General features: G+C 60.2%; 2 non-coding genes across 2 annotated transcripts; both read left to right on the top strand.

Annotated features, from left to right (window-relative positions):
• Positions 1-13168: 13168 nt before the first annotated feature.
• LOC131869118 (5S ribosomal RNA) lies at positions 13169-13287 on the top strand. Its single transcript, XR_009367513.1, has one exon. It is a non-coding gene; the product is annotated as a 5S ribosomal RNA (ribosomal RNA).
• Positions 13288-19203: 5916 nt separating this feature from the next.
• On the top strand, positions 19204-19322 carry LOC131869119 (5S ribosomal RNA). The gene has a single exon (XR_009367514.1). It is a non-coding gene; the product is annotated as a 5S ribosomal RNA (ribosomal RNA).
• The last annotated feature ends 678 nt before the right edge of the window (positions 19323-20000 follow it).

The following is a 20000-nucleotide window of genomic DNA, read 5'->3' on the forward strand; positions in this document are numbered from 1 at the left end:
GCGTATAAACGGAGATATATATCCAATTGCAACGAAGGAACGTGCCAAAGATCGAGAACAATGGCAGAAATGCTAGTAACGTGCACTTCGGGACCAACGCATCACCGGAAGACAACCGCCAAACATCGAAAGAGTCGCGATGCTCCGCAACCTACGTGCAAAGCGGTCGCACACCGGGTAAGGGAGTGAGAGCCCCAAACATAGCTGGGCGAGGCGCTCACTCCGCTCTTTAATATCTCGTTAATACCGCCAAGGAAATGGCACAAGCACACACACACAAGCATCCTCGGAAGAGGACAGTTCGAGTGACAGGTCAAATCCAAGAGTTCCGAAGACTACCTCCAGGAACAATCGGGAACAAGACCGATTACAAGTCGTCGAGTCTGTTACTGGGCGAACACGAGATGCGCACAGGAAATCGATCAGCCCTCACAATGGCCCAAGGCCAGAGATCGGACTGCTACGATTTACCCCAACAATCATCGTGCCACTCTTCGCAGAGAGGTGATAGACGCCAACGAGCCCGCGCATAGCAATCGAGGTGTAAAAAGGGCGTTGAAGGCAGGAAGCCTGGACGAAAGAGGCTACGAGGTCACCTCGAAGCGGTCTAAGAATCGGGCGCACTTGGGGCGACTACCAGTGCCAACCCCTTATCCCGCGGTGCGTCCGACACACAGAAATTTCCAAGGCGGCCAAGGAGCCTCCCCGCATAGCAATCGGGGTGTGAGGTTACGGATGCAGCATTGATAGCAATCGAGGTGGGAGGCGAAGGATGCAGAAGTGAGAGCCGAGGGATGTAGCAGAGATAGCAATCGGGGTGTGTGATGCAGAAGAGATAGCAATCGAGGTGTGCGGTGGGAAGGGCCCAGCAGCCAGAATGCATGAAGCGACGGATGAAGCAGTGATGACAACCGGGCTGTGAGGAGAGGAGGGATGCAGCCAAGAAAGCAATCAGGGCTCGAGGCAAGGGATGCATCAAGGATAGCAATCATGTTGTGAGGCGAGATTCCAAAGGCTAAACGTGAGAGGCTGCAGGGTCGACTCAGAGAGGTCTATGCATGTGAGAGGCTGAAAGCAAGGTCAACTCGGAGCGGTCTATGCATCGGGCGCGCTTGGGGCGACTACCAGTGCCAACCCCTTATCCCGCGACGCGTCCGACAAAGAGAACGTTCCAAGGCGGCAGAGGAGGTTACCAGCCGAAGGATGCAGTAGCAATAACAGGTATAGTTCCGCGGCGGCCGAGAAGACTCACCGCATAGGAATCGGGATGCGAGGCGAGGGATGCGGCGGGAAGGCCCCGACGGCTAAACGGAAGAGGCTGCAGGGCCGCCTCGGAATGGTCCAAGCATCGGACGCGATTGGGACGACTACCAGTGCCAACCCCTTATCCCGCGATGCGTCCGATACACAGATAGTTCCAAGGCGGCCGAGGAGCCTCACCGCATATCAATCGGGGTGCGAGGCGAGGGATGGGGCGGGAAGGCCCCAACGGCTAGACGGAAGAGGCTTCAGGGCCACCTCGGAATGCTCCAAGCATCGGACGCGCTTGGGGCGACTACCAGTGCCAACCCCTTATCCCGCGATGCGTCCGATACACAGATGGTTCCAAGGCGGCCGAGGAGCCTCACCGCATAGCAATCGGGGGTGCGAGGCGAGGGATGGGGCGGGAAGGCCCCAACGGCTAGACGGAAGAGGCTTCAGGGCCGCCTCGGAATGGTCCAAGCATCGGACGCGCTTGGGGCGACTACCAGTGACAACCCCTCATCCCGCGATGCGTCCGATACGAAGATGGTTCCAAGGCGGCCGAGGAGCCTCACCGCATAGCAATCGGGGTGCGAGGTGGGGGATGCGGCGAGATGGCCCCAACGGCTAGACGGAAGAGGCCACAGGGCCGCGTCGGAATAGTCCAAGCATCGGACGCGCTTGGGGCGACTACCAGTGACAACCCCTTATCCCGCGATGCGTCCGATACGAAGATAGTTCCAAGGCGGCCGAGGAGCCTCACCGCATAGCAATCCGGGTGCGAGGTGGGGGATGCGGCGAGATGGCCCCAACGGCTAGACGGAAGAGGCTGCAGGGCCGCCTCGGAATAGTCCAAGCATCGGACGCGCTTGGGGCGACTACCAGTGACAACCCCTTATCCCGCGATGCTTCCGATACGAAGACAGTTCCAAGGCGGCCGAGGAGCCTCACCGCATAGCAATGGGGGTGCGAGGTGAGGGATGCGGCGAGATGGCCCCAACGGCTAGACGGAAGAGGCCACAGGGCCGCCTCGGAATAGTCCAAGCATCGGACGCGCTTGGGGCGACTACCAGTGACAACCCCTTATCCCGCGATGCATCCGATACGAAGATAGTTCCCAGGCGGCCGAGGAGCCTCACCGCATAGCAATCGGGGTGCGAGGCGAGGGATGCGGCGAGATGGCCCCAAAGGGTAGACGGAAGAGGCTGCGGGGCCGCCTCGGAATAGTCCAAGCATCGAACGCGCTTGGGGCGACTACCACTGCCAACCCCTTATCCCGCGATGCGTCCGATACACAGATAGTTCCGAGGCGGCCGAGGAGCTGGGGGATGCGGCGAGATGGCCCCAACGGCTAGACGGAAGAGGCTGCAGGGCCGCCTCGGAATAGTCCAAGCATCGGACGCGCTTGGGGCGACTACCAGTGACAACCCCTTATCCCGCGATGCGTCCGATACACAGATAGTTCCGAGGCGGCCAAGGAGCCTCACCGCATAGCAATCGTGGTGCGAGGTGGGGGATGCAGCGAGATGGCCCCAACGGCTAGACGGAAGAGGCTGCAGGGCCGCCTCGGAATGGTCCAAGCATCGGACGCGCTTGGGGCGACTACCACTGCCAACCCCTTATCCCGCGATGCGTCCGATACACAGATAGTTCCAAGGCGGCCGAGGAGCCTCACCGAATAGCAATCGGGGTGCGAGGCGAGGGATGCGGCGAGAAAGCCCCAACGGCTAGAGGGAAGAGGCTTCAGGTCCGCCTCGGAATGGTCCAAGCATCGGACGCGCTTGGGGCGACTACCAGTGACAACCCCTTATCCCGCGACGCGTCCGATACACAGATAGTTCCAAGGCGGCCGAGGAGCCTCACCGCATAGCAATCGGGGTGCGAGGCGAGGGATGCGGCGAGAAGGACCCAACGGCTAGACGGAAGAGGCTTCAGGGCCGCCTCGGAATGGTCCAAGCATCGGACGCGCTTGGGGCGACTACCAGTGACAACCCCTTATCCCGCGACGCGTCCGATACACAGATAGTTCCAAGGCGGCCGAGGAGCCTCACCGCATAGCAATCGGGGTGCGAGGCGAGGGATGCGGCGAGAAGGACCCAACGGCTAGACGGAAGAGGCTTCAGGTCCACCTCGGAATGGTCCAAGCATCGGACGCGCTTGGGGCGACTACCAGTGACAACCCCTTATCCCGCGACGCGTCCGATACACAGATAGTTCCAAGGCGGCCGAGGAGCCTCACCGCATAGCAATCGGGGTGCGAGGCGAGGGATGCGGCGAGAAGGACCCAACGGCTAGACGGAAGAGGCTTCAGGGCCGCCTCGGAATGGTCCAAGCATCGGACGCGCTTGGGGCGACTACCAGTGACAACCCCTTATCCCGCGATGCGTCCGATACACAGATAGTTCCAAGGCGGCCGAGGAGCCTCACCGCATAGCAATCGGGGTGCGAGGCGAGGGATGCGGCGAGAAGGACCCAACGGCTAGACGGAAGAGGCTTCAGGGCCGCCTCGGAATGGTCCAAGCATCGGACGCGCTTGGGGCGACTACCAGTGACAACCCCTTATCCCGCGACGCGTCCGATACACAGATAGTTCCAAGGCGGCCGAGGAGCCTCACCGCATAGCAATCGGGGTGCGAGGCGAGGGATGCGGCAAGAAGGACCCAACGGCTAGACGGAAGAGGCTTCAGGGCCGCCTCGGAATGGTCCAAGCATCGGACGCGCTTGGGGCGACTACCAGTGACAACCCCTTATCCCGCGACGCGTCCGATACACAGATAGTTCCAAGGCGGCCGAGGAGCCTCACCGCATAGCAATCGGGGTGCGAGGCGAGGGATGCGGCGAGAAGGACCCAACGGCTAGACGGAAGAGGCTTCAGGTCCGCCTCGGAATGGTCCAAGCATCGGACGCGCTTGGGGCGACTACCAGTGACAACCCCTTATCCCGCGACGCGTCCGATACACAGATAGTTCCAAGGCGGCCGAGGAGCCTCACCGCATAGCAATCGGGGTGCGAGGCGAGGGATGCGGCGAGAAGGACCCAACGGCTAGACGGAAGAGGCTTCAGGGCCGCCTCGGAATGGTCCAAGCATCGGACGCGCTTGGGGCGACTACCAGTGACAACCCCTTATCCCGCGACGCGTCCGATACACAGATAGTTCCAAGGCGGCCGAGGAGCCTCACCGCATAGCAATCGGGGTGCGAGGCGAGGGATGCGGCGAGAAGGACCCAACGGCTAGACGGAAGAGGCTTCAGGGCCGCCTCGGAATGGTCCAAGCATCGGACGCGCTTGGGGCGACTACCAGTGACAACCCCTTATCCCGCGATGCGTCCGATACACAGATAGTTCCAAGGCGGCCGAGGAGCCTCACCGCATAGCAATCGGGGTGCGAGGCGAGGGATGCGGCGAGAAGGACCCAACGGCTAGACGGAAGAGGCTTCAGGGCCGCCTCGGAATGGTCCAAGCATCGGACGCGCTTGGGGCGACTACCAGTGACAACCCCTTATCCCGCGACGCGTCCGATACACAGATAGTTCCAAGGCGGCCGAGGAGCCTCACCGCATAGCAATCGGGGTGCGAGGCGAGGGATGCGGCGAGAAGGACCCAACGGCTAGACGGAAGAGGCTTCAGGGCCGCCTCGGAATGGTCCAAGCATCGGACGCGCTTGGGGCGACTACCAGTGACAACCCCTTATCCCGCGACGCGTCCGATACACAGATAGTTCCAAGGCGGCCGAGGAGCCTCACCGCATAGCAATCGGGGTGCGAGGCGAGGGATGCGGCGAGAAGGACCCAACGGCTAGACGGAAGAGGCTTCAGGGCCGCCTCGGAATGGTCCAAGCATCGGACGCGCTTGGGGCGACTACCAGTGACAACCCCTTATCCCGCGACGCGTCCGATACACAGATAGTTCCAAGGCGGCCGAGGAGCCTCACCGCATAGCAATCGGGGTGCGAGGCGAGGGATGCGGCGAGAAGGACCCAACGGCTAGACGGAAGAGGCTTCAGGGCCGCCTGGGAATGGTCCATGCATCGCACGCGCTTGGGGCGACTACCAGTGACAACCCCTTATCCCGCGACGCGTCCGATACACAGATAGTTCCAAGGCGGCCGAGGAGCCTCACCGCATAGCAATCGGGGTGCGAGGCGAGGGATGCGGCGAGAAGGACCCAACGGCTAGACGGAAGAGGCTTCAGGGCCGCCTCGGAATGGTCCAAGCATCGGACGCGCTTGGGGCGACTACCAGTGACAACCCCTTATCCCGCGACGCGTCCGATACACAGATAGTTCCAAGGCGGCCGAGGAGCCTCACCGCATAGCAATCGGGGTGCGAGTCGAGGGATGCGGCGAGAAGGACCCAACGGCTAGACGGAAGAGGCTTCAGGGCCGCCTCGGAATGGTCCAAGCATCGGACGCGCTTGGGGCGACTACCAGTGACAACCCCTTATCCCGCGATGCGTCTGATACACAGATAGTTCCAAGGCGGCCGAGGAGCCTCACCGCATAGCAATCGGGGTGCGAGGCAAGGGATGCGGCGAGAAGGACCCAACGGCTAGACGGAAGAGGCTTCAGGGCCGCCTCGGAATGGTCCAAGCATCGGACGCGCTTGGGGCGACTACCGTTGCCAACCCCTTATCCCGCGATGCGTCTGATACACAGATAGTTCCGAGGCGGCCGAGGAGCCTCACCGCATAGCAATCGGGTTGCGAGGCAGATTATTGGGAAGGGAACCCCCTGGGATGCGGCTCAAGCAGTGCCCAAAGGGACTGGAATGCGGAATCACATCGAGAGACCCAAATGCTATACGAGGGCTCAAATCGAATTATCGATTTGGCCACGACATGGACGCATCGGAACGACTACCTTTGCCGAACCACTCGCAATTGCATCCATACCGAAACCAATAGACATTTCCGTTAGAGCCCTCGCATAGCATTCGGGAATCTCGCATGCCCCTCTAAATCGACCAATGCTGGCGCTCAACGAAAATCCGAGCGCTACCACCGTTCGAGCGCCAGCATTGGTCGAGTTAGAGGGGCACGGGGGAGAATGCTCCAGTCAACACCTCCCCTATATAAGTTATTTGTCCGATTCTCGCACAACCGTAGTCTGCCTCGTCGAATCAAACAACGGTCCCAGATTCCGACTTCCGTTCCGTAGAGACCCAAAAGCTAGATGGAGGCTCGCAAGAAAGAGAGTCGGCGCATAGCAATCGGGTTTCTCGAACGTTTAGGGACCGAGCTCACTTGCGGATAGGGCAAAATCCGCCAAGCAACCCAAAAGCTAGACGGGGGCTCGAATCGAATCGCCTAGGCGGCCACAACAACGACGTGTTGGATCGACTACCAGTGCCAAACCATTCAGCAAGACTAGTCTGTGTCGAGGCCGGATAGAGATTCTCAGAGAGCGCCCGTATAGCATTTAGGAGACCTGCCGCGTCCCTCACACTCGACAAATGGTGGTGCACGTTTATAAATCCGAGCGATCCCAACCCTTTCAAGCACCAACATCGGTCGAGATAGAGGGGCACGGAGGGGGCTGCGTGAGACAACACAGTCCCCTATATAAGTTATTTGTCCGATTCTCACACATCCGAAGAATGGTCATCAAATCGGACAACAGCCCAAACTTCCGACTTCCGTCCCAGAAAGCCCAAGAGCTATCTAAAACGTTCATGGCCGGAACTCGATCGCGGCTATACCAGTCCGCCAAGCAACCCAAAAGCTAGACTGGAGCTCTAGTCGAATCACCTCTGTGGCCATTGCAAGGACGTGTTGGAGCGACTACCATTGCCGAACCATTCCGCAGGTCGAGTCCATACCAAGGCCGCATAGAGATTCACGATGAGCTCCTGCATAGCAATCAGGAGACTTGCCGTGTCCATCACAATCGATAAATCCTGGTGCAAGATTTTTGCATCCGAGCGCTCCAACCAGTCGAGCACCAGCATCAATCGACATAAACGGGCACGGGGGGAGGATGCTCGAGAACACTACCTCCCCTATATAAGTTATTTGTCCGATTCTCAAGCAGCCGAAGTCTGGTCATCGAATCGGGTCAAAGACCACAACTTCCGACTTTACCCACAATGCAAGTCATCGAATCGAACATCGGCCCCCGAGTCGGACTCCATGCGTATGTCAGGTCATCGGACCCAAATTCCGCCTTCCTGCGCATGGCGGGCCATCAATATCAACTCGGTCATCGGACCCAAACTCCGCCTTTCTGCGCATGGCACGCCTTCAAATCGGTCATCGGACCCAAATTCCGCCTTCCTGTGCATGGCGGGCCATCAACATCAACTCGGTCATCGGACCCAAATTCCGCCTTTCTGCGCATGGCACGCCATCAACTCGGTCATCGGACCCAAATTCCGCCTTCCTGCGCATGGCAGGTCATCGGACACAAATTCAGACCTCGCCAATATGCCTACGTATCGAATCGGTCATCGGACCCAACTTCCGACTTCATCCATACTGTAGGGTCTTTGAGGTTGGCGCGGTGCGCTCAACCCGGGGAGTCGACCCATCGAAGCATACACCTCCCCTATATAAGCTATTTGTCCGATTCCCACACCTGTGTAGTTTGCACCTCTGACCAGGACATCGACCCCAACTTCCGAACTCGACTGCAACGACGGCACCAGCGCCTTGGTGCGCACCTTGCGACGCACAGTCCCAACATTCGCCTTCCTGCACATGGCAGGTCATCGGACCCAAATTCCGACCTCGCGAGTATGCCTACATATCGAATCGGTCATCGGACACAACTTCCGACTTCATCCATACCGTAGGGTCTTTGAGGTTGGCGCGGTGCGCTCAACCCGGGGAGTCGACCCAACGAAGCATACACCTCCCCTATATAAGCTATTTGTCCGATTCCCACACCTGTGTAGTTTGCACCTCCGATCAGGACATCGACCCCAACTTCCGAACTCGCCTGCAACGACCGAACCAGCGCCTTGGTGCGCACCTTGCAACGCACAGTGCCAACATTCGCCTTCCTGCACATGGCAGGTCATCGGACCCAAATTCCGACCTCGCGAGTATGCCTACATATCGAATCGGTCATCGGACCCAACTTCCGACTTCATCCATACCGTAGGGTCTTTGAGGTTGGCGCGGTGCGCTCAACCCGGGGAGTCGACCCAACGAAGCATACACCTCCCCTATATAAGCTATTTGTCCGATTCCCACACCTGTGTAGCTTGCACCTCCGATCAGGACATCGACCCCAACTTCCGAACTCGACTAAAAAGACCGCACCAGCACCTTGGTGTGCACCTTGCAACGCACAGTGCCAACATTCGCCTTCCTGCACATGGCAGGTCATCGGACCCAAATTCCGACCTCATGAGCATACCTACTAATCGAATCGGTCATCGGACCCAACTTCCGACTTCATCCATACCGTAGGGTCTTTGAGGTTGGCGCGGTGCGCTCAACCTGGGGAGTCGACCCATCGAAGCATACACCTCCCCTATATAAGCTATTTGTCCGATTCCGACACCTGTGTAGTTTGCACCTCCGCTCAGGACATCGACCCCAACTTCCGAACTCGCCTGCAACGACCGAACCAGCGCCTTGGTGCGCACCAAAAGTGCGCACTTTTGGAGGGCACTTTTGTGCGCTCCAAAGGTGCGCACTTTTGGAGGGCACTTTTGTGCGCTCCAAAGGTGCGCACTTTTGGAGGGCACTTTTTGGAGGGCACTTTTGTGCGCTCCAAAGGTGCGCACTTTTGGAGGGCACTTTTTGGAGGGCACTTTTCTGCGCTCCAAAGGTGCGCACTTTTGGAGGGCACTTTTTGGAGGGCACTTTTCTGCGCTCCAAAGGTGCGCACTTTTGGAGGGCACTTTTTGGAGGGCACTTTTCTGCGCTCCAAAGGTGCGCACTTTTGGAGGGCACTTTTTGGAGGGCACTTTTCTGCGCTCCAAAGGTGCGCACTTTTGGAGGGCACTTTTGTGCACTCCAAAGGTGCACACTTTTGGAGGGCACTTTTTGGAGGGCACTTTTCTGCACTCCAAAGGTGCGCACTTTTGGAGGGCACTTTTTGGAGGGCACTTTTGTGCGCTCCAAAGGTGCGCACTTTTGGAGGGCACTTTTTGGAGGGCACTTTTGTGCGCTCCAAAGGTGCGCACTTTTGGAGGGCACTTTTGTGCACTCCAAAGGTGCGCACTTTTGGAGGGCACTTTTCCTGCGCTCCAAAGGTGCACACCTAGGTGAGCACCTTCGACCACACCTTGTAGCACACCAAACTCTGACTTTCGACTTCATCCGCAATGCAGGGTCTTTGAGGTTGGCGCAATGCGCACAACCAGGGGAGTCGACCCATCAAACCCAACACCTCCCCTATATAAGCTATTTGTCTGATTCTCATACATGCGTAGCCTGCAGGAGCAATTAGGACATCGACCCCAACTTTCGGCTTCTAAACGAAAACAAGGTCTTTGAGGTTGGTGTAATGCGAACAACTAGGGGAGTCAACCCATCAAACCCAACACCTCCCCTATATAAGCTATTTGTCTGATTCTCATACATGTGTAGTCTACAGGAGCAATTAGGACATCGACCCCAACTTTTGACTTCTTAACGAAAACAAGGTCTTTGAGGTTGACGTAATGCGCACAACCAGGGGAGTCGACCCATCAAACCCAACACCTCCCCTATATAAGCTATTTGTCCGATTCTCATACATGTGTAGCCTACAGGAGCCATTAGGACATTGACCCCAACTTTTGACTTCTTAACGAAAACAAGGTCTTTGAGGTTGGCGTAATGCGCACAACCAAGGGAGTTGACCCATCAAACCCAACACCTCCCCTATATAAGCTATTTGTCTGATTCTCATACATGTGTAGCCTGCAACAACGATTAGGACATCCACCCCAACTTCTGAATTCGTCTGCGTTGACCGCACCAAAGGTGCACGCCTTGGTGCTCACCAAAATCCGACTTCCGACTTCTTCTGCTATGCGGGGTCTTTGAGGTTGGCGCAGTGCGCACAACCAGGGGAGTCAACCCACCGAATGCAACACCTCCCCTATATAAGCTATTTGTCTGATTCTCATACATGCGTAGACTGCAGCAATGATTAGGACATCCACCCCAACTTTTGACTTCTTAAACAAGACAGGGTCTTTGAAGTTGGTGCAGTGCACACAACCAGGGGAGTCGACCCATCAAACGCAACACCTCCCCTATATAAAGCTATTTGTCCGATTCTCATACGTGTAGTCTGCAGCAGCGATTAGGACATCGACCCCAACTTCCGAATTCGTTTGCATTGACCGCACCAAAGGTGCACGCCTTGGTGTGCACCTTGGAGTGCACTTTGGTGCTCACCTCGGTGCACACTTTGGTGTGCACCTCGGTGTGCACCAAAGGTGCGCACCTTGGAGCGCACCAAAGGTGTACACTTTGGAGCGCACCACATAGGGTCTTTGAGAGGTTGGCGCAGTGCGCACACCAAGGTGGGTGTTGAGGTGCGTGCCGAGGTGGGTGGGTGCTAGGGTGCGCTCCATGGTGGGTGCCAGGGTGGGTGCGTGCTAGGGTGGATTCCAAAGAGGGTCATAGGGTGGGTGCCAAGGTGGGTTGGTGATATAGTGGGTTCAAAGGTGGGTACTAGGGTGGGTTCCAAGGTGGGTCACAAGTTGGGTGCCAGGATGCGTGGGTGTTAGGTTGGGTGCCAAGGTGGGCTCCTGCGTGGGTGGGTGCTAGGGTGGGTTTCAAGGTGGACGCGAGGGCGGGTGCCAAGGTGGGTAACAAGTTGGGTGTTAGGATGGGTGAGTGCTAGAGTGGGTGCCAAGGTGGGTGGGTGCTAAGGTGGATGCCAAGGTGGTTCACAGGGTGGGTGGGTTCTAGGGTGAGTTCCAAGGTGGGTCACAGGTTTAGTGCTAGGGTGCGTGTCAAGGCGGGTGTCGAGGTGCCTGGGTGCTAGGGTGTGGATGCCAATGTGGGTCATAGGGTGGGTACTAGGGTGGGCTGCAATGTGGGTGCCAAGGTGGGTAACATGCTCGGTTGGTTCTAAATTGGGTGTCAGGGTGGGTGTGCACCCACCTTGCCCGAGGTGGGTGCCAAGGTGCCAGTGTGGGTGGGTGCTAAGGTGGATGCCAAGGTGGGTGAGAAGGTGGGTGATAGGTTGAGTGGTAGGATGGGTGGGTGCCAAGATGGGTCACAGGGTGGGTGCAAGGGTGGGTAGGTGCTAGGGTTGGTGTCAGGGTGGGTGGGTGCTAGGTTGGGTTCCAAGGTGGGTGCGAGGGTGAGTGTCAAGGTGGGTCACAGGTTAGGTGCTAGGATGGGTGAGTGCTAGGGTGCAAAGGTGCCAGGGTGGGTGCTAGGATGGGTCGATGCTAGGGTGAGTGGCAAGGTGGGTCCACAAGTGTCAAGGTGGGTGCCGAGGTGGGTGCCAACTTGGGTTCCAAGGTGGGTGCCAAGTGGGCGACTGCTATGGTGGATGCCAAGGTGGGTCACGGGGTGGGTGCCAAGTTGCTAGGTTGTGTTCCAAGGTGGGTGCCAACGTGGCTGCTAGGGTGCGTGGGTTAAAGGGTGTGTCACAACGTGGGTGCCAGGATGGGTGCGCACCCACACTGGCCAAGACGGGTGCAAGGTTGGGTTCCAAGCCCGGTCACAGGCTGGGTGCTAGGATGGGTGGGTGCCAAGGTGGGCACCAGGGTGGGTGCACCCACCCTGGCCAAGGTGGGTCACGGGGTGGGTCCTAGGGTGGGTAACAGGGTGGGTACTAAGGTGCGTGCCAAGGTGGGTCATGGGGTGGGTGCCAAGGTGGGCACCAGGGTGGGTGTGCACCAACCCTAGCCAGGGTAGGTCACGGGGTGGTTGTCGGGGTGGGCGTCAAGGAGCCAAGGTGGGTGGCAAGTAGCCAAGTTGCGTGCCAAGGTGGGTGTCGGGGTGGGTGCCAAGGATCCAAGGTGGGTGCCAAGGAACCAAGGTGGGTGTCTGGGTGGGTGCCGAGGTGGGAGCCAGGGTGGGTCCCAAGGTGAGTGCAAAGGTGGGTGCCAGGGTCAAGGTGAGTGCCAATGTGGGTTCCAAGGTGCCAGGGTCAGGGTGAGTGCCAATGTGGGTTCAAAGGTGCTAAGTTGGGTGCGAGGTTGGGTGCGAGGGTGGGTGGGTGCCAAGGTGTGCTAGGTGGAAGCCCGGGTGGGTCGGCATCCCATGGGTGTCGAGTTGGGTGCCTGATGGGTGCTTCTTGTCAAGTTTTAGTCGTCGGGACTCATTTCGAGCCTTAGAGGTCGTTTCTTGTCCGGTTGCCCTGTCTTCGACCTGGGAACCCAATTTTGGTCCTCGGGTCCCATTTTTTTTTGTCTCGCATCCCACTTTTGGCCTGTGGCCTTTTCGGGGTCGATTCTCGTTTTGGGCATCAGAGCATGTTTCTTCTCCTAAAACCCAATATTTGTTTATTAAGTCTCGGAACACATTTTTGTTCTCGTGGACCCATCATGGGTCTTGGAACGCATTTGTGGTCCTTGGGTCCCATTTTGCATCCCGAAACTTGTGTTTTGGTGCTTGATCCCTATTTTGGGTGCCCACCTTGCACCAAGTGCGCACCCGGGGCAAACCGAGCGCCTTGGTGCACCGGGGCAAGATCGAGCGTGCACCCGAGGCGCCCCGAACATGCACCAAGGTGCACTCGGCCCACATGTGAGCGCAGGTCGTTGCGCCCGAGGTGGTGTGTGGGCACCGCGTTGCAGACGGGACACTGCACGCACACGACGCCCCGTCCAGGTGCACGCACGTAGGCCGGGCCGGGTGCACACCCGACGCCCTAGCAAGGTGCGCGCACCCGGGCAGGGCTCACACTTGGCGAACGGGGCGCACTTCGCGAGGGAGGGTGTGCACCTCGACGGGGGTGGGTGGCCGGGGTGGATTCGCACGTGGGTCGCGGTTTGCTAAGTACACACTGCGACAAGCTCATAACGGGTGCGATCATACCAGCGTTAGTGCACCGGATCCCATCAGAACTCCGCAGTTAAGCGCGCTTGGGCCGGAGTAGTACTGGGATGGGTGACCTCCCGGGAAGTCCCGGTGTTGCACCCTTTCTTAGTTTTTCGCCGGGCGTCGCAATGCTATTTGAATAAACCTTTTGCCCGTTTGCGTTCTCGTCGGGGCCGGGCCGGGCCGGGGTGCGCTGCCCGCACTACCGCGCGCGCGGGGGGCGACACCGAGCGCGCACCCGAGGCGCCCCGAGCACACAGGCCACGGTGCAACCCGGGCGTTGTGCGCGCACCCCGGTGCGCCCGAGGTGCTGCGCGCGCACCCAGGTGAAATCGGTGTGCACCTCGGCCAGTGCGCGCTCGGTCGAGTCGCGCACGTTGGCCAAGGTGCACGGTGATGTTTCTTACTCTAAGGTTCCGCACCAGACGCCCGGGACAGGTGAGCGAAGCTGGGCGGGGCCGGGTGCGCGGCCGGGGCAGGTGCACGCAGCTGGAGAGAGCTTTGGAGCACACCAGAGGTGCGCACCTTGGAGCACACTTCGGAGCGCACCAATGATGCGCTCCATTCAAAAGTTTCCTGAAAAGGCAAAAAAAGTTGAGATTATAGAATTTCCCACTTGAGAGATTGTAAAAAAAAAAAATTTAAAATGAAGGAAACGCGGGTGCCAAGGTGTGCGCGCCCGGGTGCGCAGCCCAGCCAAGGTGTGCGCACCAAGGCGCCCACCCTGGCGAAGGTGCACGCAAGGTGCGCACCCGAGGCAAACCGGACAATTAACCCAACTTTCGACTTCGCGCGCACCTGCGCACCTTGGAGCGCACTTCGGAGCGCTCCTTGTTGCGCACCAATCTTGGGCACCTCGGAGTGCACCATGGCGCCCACCAAGGTGCGCACCCGGGGCAAACCGAGCTCCGACTTCGTGCGCACCTTGGAGCGCACGAAAGGTGCGCACCATGGCGCCCACCAAGGTGCGCAGCCCAGCCAAGGCGTGCGCATCAAGGTGCGCACCCTGGCGAAGGTGCGCACCCGGGGCAAACCGAGCTCCGACTTCGTGCGCACCTTGGAGCGCACAAAGGGTGCGCAACCCAGCCAAGGTGTGCGCACCCCGGGCAAACCGAGCTCCGAATCGTGCGCACCTTGGAGCACACTTCGGAGCCCTCCTTGGTGCGCACCGATGTTGCGCACCTCGGAGCGCACCCGGGGAAAACAATGCAATTAACCCGACTTTCGACTTCGTGGGCACCTCGGAGCGCTCTCGGGTTCGCACCTCGGAGCACACCGAGGTGCGCACCTTTGATGCGCTGCCTTCACCAATTTCCAGAAAAGGCAAGAAAACATTGAGAAGGTGTGCGCACCGAGGTGCCCACCCTGGCGAAGGTGCACGCGAGGTGCGCACCCGGGGCAAACCGGGCTCCGACTTCGTGCACGCCATGCTGCGCACCTTGGAGGGCCATGGTGCGCACCTTGGAGCACACTTCGGAGCGCTCAATGGTGCCCAACCCAGCCAAGGTGCCCACCGCGGCGAAGGTGCACGCGAGGTGCGCACCCGGGGCAAACCGGGCTCCGACTTCGTGCACGCCGCACCTTGGAGCACACTTCGGAGCGCTCCTTGGTGCGCACCAGGGCGCGCAACCCAGCCGAGGTGCCCACCCCGGCGAAGGTGCACGCGGGGTGCGCACCCGAGGCAAACCGGGCTCCGACTTCGTGCACGCCATGGTGCCCACCGCGGCGAAGGTGCACGCGAGGTGCGCACCCGGGGCAAACCGGGCTCCGACTTCGTGCACGCCGCACCTTGGAGCACACTTCGGAGCGCTCCTTGGTGCGCACCAGGGCGCGCAACCCAGCCGAGGTGCCCACCCCGGCGAAGGTGCACGCGAGGTGCGCACCCGGGGCAAACCGGGCTCCGACTTCGTGCACGCCATGGTGCCCACCGCGGCGAAGGTGCACGCGAGGTGCGCACCCGGGGCAAACCGGGCTCCGACTTCGTGCACGCCGCACCTTGGAGCACACTTCGGAGCGCTCCTTGGTGCGCACCATGGTGCCCACCAGGGCGCGCAACCCCGCCGAAGGTGCACGCGAGGTGCGCACCCGGGGCAAACCGGGCTCCGACTTCGTGCACGCCGCACCTTGGAGCACACTTCGGAGCGCTCCTTGGTGCGCACCAGGGCGCGCAACCCCGCCGAAGGTGCACGCGAGGTGCGCACCCGGGGCAAACCGGGCTCCGACTTCGTGCACGCCATGGTGCGCACCAGGGTGCCCACCGCGGCGAAGGTGCGCACCCGGGGCAAACCGGGCTCCGACTTCGTGCACGCCGCACCTTGGAGCACACTTCGGAGCGCTCCTTGGTGCGCACCAGGGCGCGCAACCCAGCCGAGGTGCCCACCCCGGCGAAGGTGCACGCGAGGTGCGCACCCGGGGCAAACCGGGCTCCGACTTCGTGCACGCCATGGTGCCCACCGCGGCGAAGGTGCGCACCCGGGGCAAACCGGGCTAGGACTTCGTGCACGCCGCACCTTGGAGCACACTTCGGAGCGCTCCTTGGTGCGCACCATGGTGCCCACCAGGCCGCGCAACCCAGCCAAGGTGTGCGCACCAAGGTGCACGCGAGGTGCGCACCCGGGGCAAACCGGGGTCCGGCTTCGTGCACGCCGCACCTTGGAGCACACATCGGGGCGCTCCCGGGTTCGCACCGGCGTTGCGCACCGTGGTGGGCACCTCGGAGCGCACCGTGGTGGGCACCTCGGAGCACACCAAGGTGGGCAGCGAGGTGCGCACCTTTGATGCGATGCCTTCACTAATTTCCATAAAAGGCAAAAGAAAACGAGATTTTAAAATTTCCGTTTTGAAAGATAGTGAGAAAAAGGGAATGCTGGTGCCATCTTGAGCCCGCCCTGGTGCGCAGCCCAGCCAAGGTGTGCGCACCAAGGTGCCCACCCTGGCGAAGGTGCGCGCCCGGGCAATTAACCCAACTTCCAACTTCGCGCGCGCCAGGGTGGGAGCGCACCCAACAACCGGGCCTGGGAAGAGCCAATGCGAGAAACCCCACCAAACGCTCTGACAAAAAAAGAGGGGGCGCTCCAGTAACCCCGCTTCGGAGCGCACCCTGGGCAAACCCAGCCAGGGTGCCCACCCCGGCCAAGGTGCAGGCGAGGTGCGCACCCGGGGCAAACCGGGCTCCGACAACGTGCACGCCGCACCTTGGAGCACACTTCGTAGCGCTCCCGGGTGCGCACCTCAGAGCACACCAAGGTGGGCAGCGAGGTGCGCACCTTTGATGCGCTGCCTTCACTAATTTCCAGAAAAGGCAAAAAAAAGAGGAGATTTTAAAATTTCCGTTTTGAAAGATAGTGAAAAAAACGGAACGCGGGTGCCATCTTGAGCCCGCCCGGGTGCACAGCCCAGGTAAGGTGCCCACCCTGGCAAAGGTGCGCACCCGGGCAATTAACCCTACTTCCGACTTCGTGCGCGCCAGGGTGGCAACCGGGCCTGGGAAGAGCCAATGCGAGAAACCCCACCAAACGCTCCGACAAAAAAAGAGGCGGCGCTCCAATAACCCCGCTTCGGAGCGCAGCCGGGGCAAACCCAGCCAAGGTGCCCACCCCGACGAAGGTGCACGCGAGGTGCGCACCCGGGGCAAACCGGGCTCCGACAACGTGCACGCAGCACCTTGGAGCACACTTCGAAGCACTCCCGGGTGCCCACCGGCGTTGCGCACCGTGGTGGGCAGCGAGGTGCGCACCTTTGATGCGCTGCCTTCACTAATTTCCAGAAAAGGCAAAAAAAAATGAGATTTTAAAATTTCCGTTTTGAAAGATAGTGAAAAAAACGGAACGCGGGTGCCATCTTGAGCCCGCCCTGGTGCGCAGCCCAGGCAAGGCATGCGCACCAAGGTGCCCACCCGCGGTGCACACCCGGGGCAAACCGGGCTCCGACTTCGTGCAGGCCGCACCTTGGAGCACACTTCGGAGCGCTCCTTGGTGCGCACCATGGTGCCCACCAGGGCGCACCCGGGGCAAACCGGGCTCCGACTTCGTGCACGCCGCACCTTGGAGCACACATCGGAGCGCTCCCAGGTTCGCACCAGCGTTGCGCACCTTTGATGCGCTGCCTTCACTAATTTCCAGAAAAGGCAAAAAAAAACGATATTTTAAAATTTCCGTTCTGAAAGATAGTGAAAAAAACGGAACGCGGGTGCCATCTTGAGCCCTTCCTGGTGCGCAGCCCAGGCAAGTTGTGCGCACCAAGGTGCCCACCCTGGCGGAGGTGCGCGCCCGGGGCAAACCGGGCTCCGACTTCGTGCACTGCATGGTGCCCACCAAGGCGCGCAACCCAGCCAAGGTGCCCACCGCAGCGAAGGTGCACGCGAGGTGCGCACCCGAGGTGCACACCCGGGGCAAACCGAGCTCCGACTTCGTGCACGCCGCACCTTGGAGCACACTTCAGAGCGCTCCTTGGTGCGCACCAGGGCGCGCAACCCAGCCAAGGTGCTCACCCCGGCGAAGGTGCACGCGAGGTGCGCACCCGGGGCAAGCCGGGCTCGGACTTCGTGCACGCCGCACCTTGGAGCACACATCGGAGCGCTCCCGGGTTCGCACCAGCATTGCGCACCTTTGATGCGCTGCCTTCACTAATTTCCAGAAAAGGCAAAAAAAAAAAAAAAACGAGATTTTAAAATTTCCGTTTTGAAAGATAGTGAAAAAAACGGAACGCGGGTGCCATCTTGAGCCCGCCCTGGTGTGCAGCCCAGGCAAGTTGTGCGCACCAAGGCACCCACCCTGGCCAAGGTGGGTCACGGGGTGGGTCCTAGGGTGGGTAACGGGGTGGGTACTAAGGTGCGTGCCAAGGTGGGTCATGGGGTGGGTGCCAAGGTGGGCACCAGGGTGGGTGTGCACCAACCCTAGCCAGGGTAGGTCACGGGGTGGTTGTCGGGGTGGGCGTCAAGGAGCCAAGGTGGGTGGCAAGTAGCCAAGTTGCGTGCCAAGGTGGGTGTCGGGGTGGGTGCCAAGGATCCAAGGTGGGTGCCAAGGAACCAAGGTGGGTGTCTGGGTGGGTGCCGAGGTGGGAGCCAGGGTGGGTCCCAAGGTGAGTGCAAAGGTGGGTGCCAGGGTCAAGGTGAGTGCCAATGTGGGTTCCAAGGTGCCAGGGTCAGGGTGAGTGCCAATGTGGGTTCAAAGGTGCTAAGTTGGGTGCGAGGTTGGGTGCGAGGGTGGGTGGGTGCCAAGGTGTGCTAGGTGGAAGCCCGGGTGGGTCGGCATCCCATGGGTGTCGAGTTGGGTGCCTGATGGGTGCTTCTTGTCAAGTTTTAGTCGTCGGGACTCATTTCGAGCCTTAGAGGTCGTTTCTTGTCCGGTTGCCCTGTCTTCGACCTGGGAACCCAATTTTGGTCCTCGGGTCCCATTTTTTTTTGTCTCGCATCCCACTTTTGGCCTGTGGCCTTTTCGGGGTCGATTCTCGTTTTGGGCATCAGAGCATGTTTCTTCTCCTAAAACCCAATATTTGTTTATTAAGTCTCGGAACACATTTTTGTTCTCGTGGACCCATCATGGGTCTTGGAACGCATTTGTGGTCCTTGGGTCCCATTTTGCATCCCGAAACTTGTGTTTTGGTGCTTGATCCCTATTTTGGGTGCCCACCTTGCACCAAGTGCGCACCCGGGGCAAACCGAGCGCCTTGGTGCACCGGGGCAAGATCGAGCGTGCACCCGAGGCGCCCCGAACATGCACCAAGGTGCACTCGGCCCACATGTGAGCGCAGGTCGTTGCGCCCGAGGTGGTGTGTGGGCACCGCGTTGCAGACGGGACACTGCACGCACACGACGCCCCGTCCAGGTGCACGCACGTAGGCCGGGCCGGGTGCACACCCGACGCCCTAGCAAGGTGCGCGCACCCGGGCAGGGCTCACACTTGGCGAACGGGGCGCACTTCGCGAGGGAGGGTGTGCACCTCGACGGGGGTGGGTGGCCGGGGTGGATTCGCACGTGGGTCGCGGTTTGCTAAGTACACACTGCGACAAGCTCATAACGGGTGCGATCATACCAGCGTTAGTGCACCGGATCCCATCAGAACTCCGCAGTTAAGCGCGCTTGGGCCGGAGTAGTACTGGGATGGGTGACCTCCCGGGAAGTCCCGGTGTTGCACCCTTTTTTAGTTTTTCGCCGGGCGTCGCAATGCTATTTGAATAAACCTTTTGCCCGTTTGCGTTCTCGTCGGGGCCGGGCCGGGCCGGGGTGCGCTGCCCGCACTACCGCGCGCGCGGGGGCGACACCGAGCGCGCACCCGAGGCGCCCCGAGCACACAGGCCACGGTGCAACCCGGGCGTTGTGCGCGCACCCCGGTGCGCCCGAGGTGCTGCGCGCGCACCCAGGTGAAATCGGTGTGCACCTCGGCCAGTGCGCGCTCGGTCGAGTCGCGCACGTTGGCCAAGGTGCACGGTGATGTTTCTTACTCTAAGGTTCCGCACTAGACGCCCGGGACAGGTGAGCGAAGCTGGGCGGGGCCGGGTGCGCGGCCGGGGCAGGTGCACGCAGCTGGAGAGAGCTTTGGAGCACACCAGAGGTGCGCACCTTGGAGCACACTTCGGAGCGCACCAATGATGCGCTCCATTCAAAAGTTTCCTGAAAAGGCAAAAAAAGTTGAGATTATAGAATTTCCCACTTGAGAGATTGTAAAAAAAAAAAATTTAAAATGAAGGAAACGCGGGTGCCAAGGTGTGCGCGCCCGGGTGCGCAGCCCAGCCAAGGTGTGCGCACCAAGGCGCCCACCCTGGCGAAGGTGCACGCAAGGTGCGCACCCGAGGCAAACCGGACAATTAACCCAACT

Source organism: Cryptomeria japonica, unplaced genomic scaffold, assembly GCF_030272615.1.
Source record: "Cryptomeria japonica unplaced genomic scaffold, Sugi_1.0 HiC_scaffold_235, whole genome shotgun sequence".
In the NCBI taxonomy this organism is placed as follows: Eukaryota; Viridiplantae; Streptophyta; class Pinopsida; order Cupressales; family Cupressaceae; genus Cryptomeria; species Cryptomeria japonica.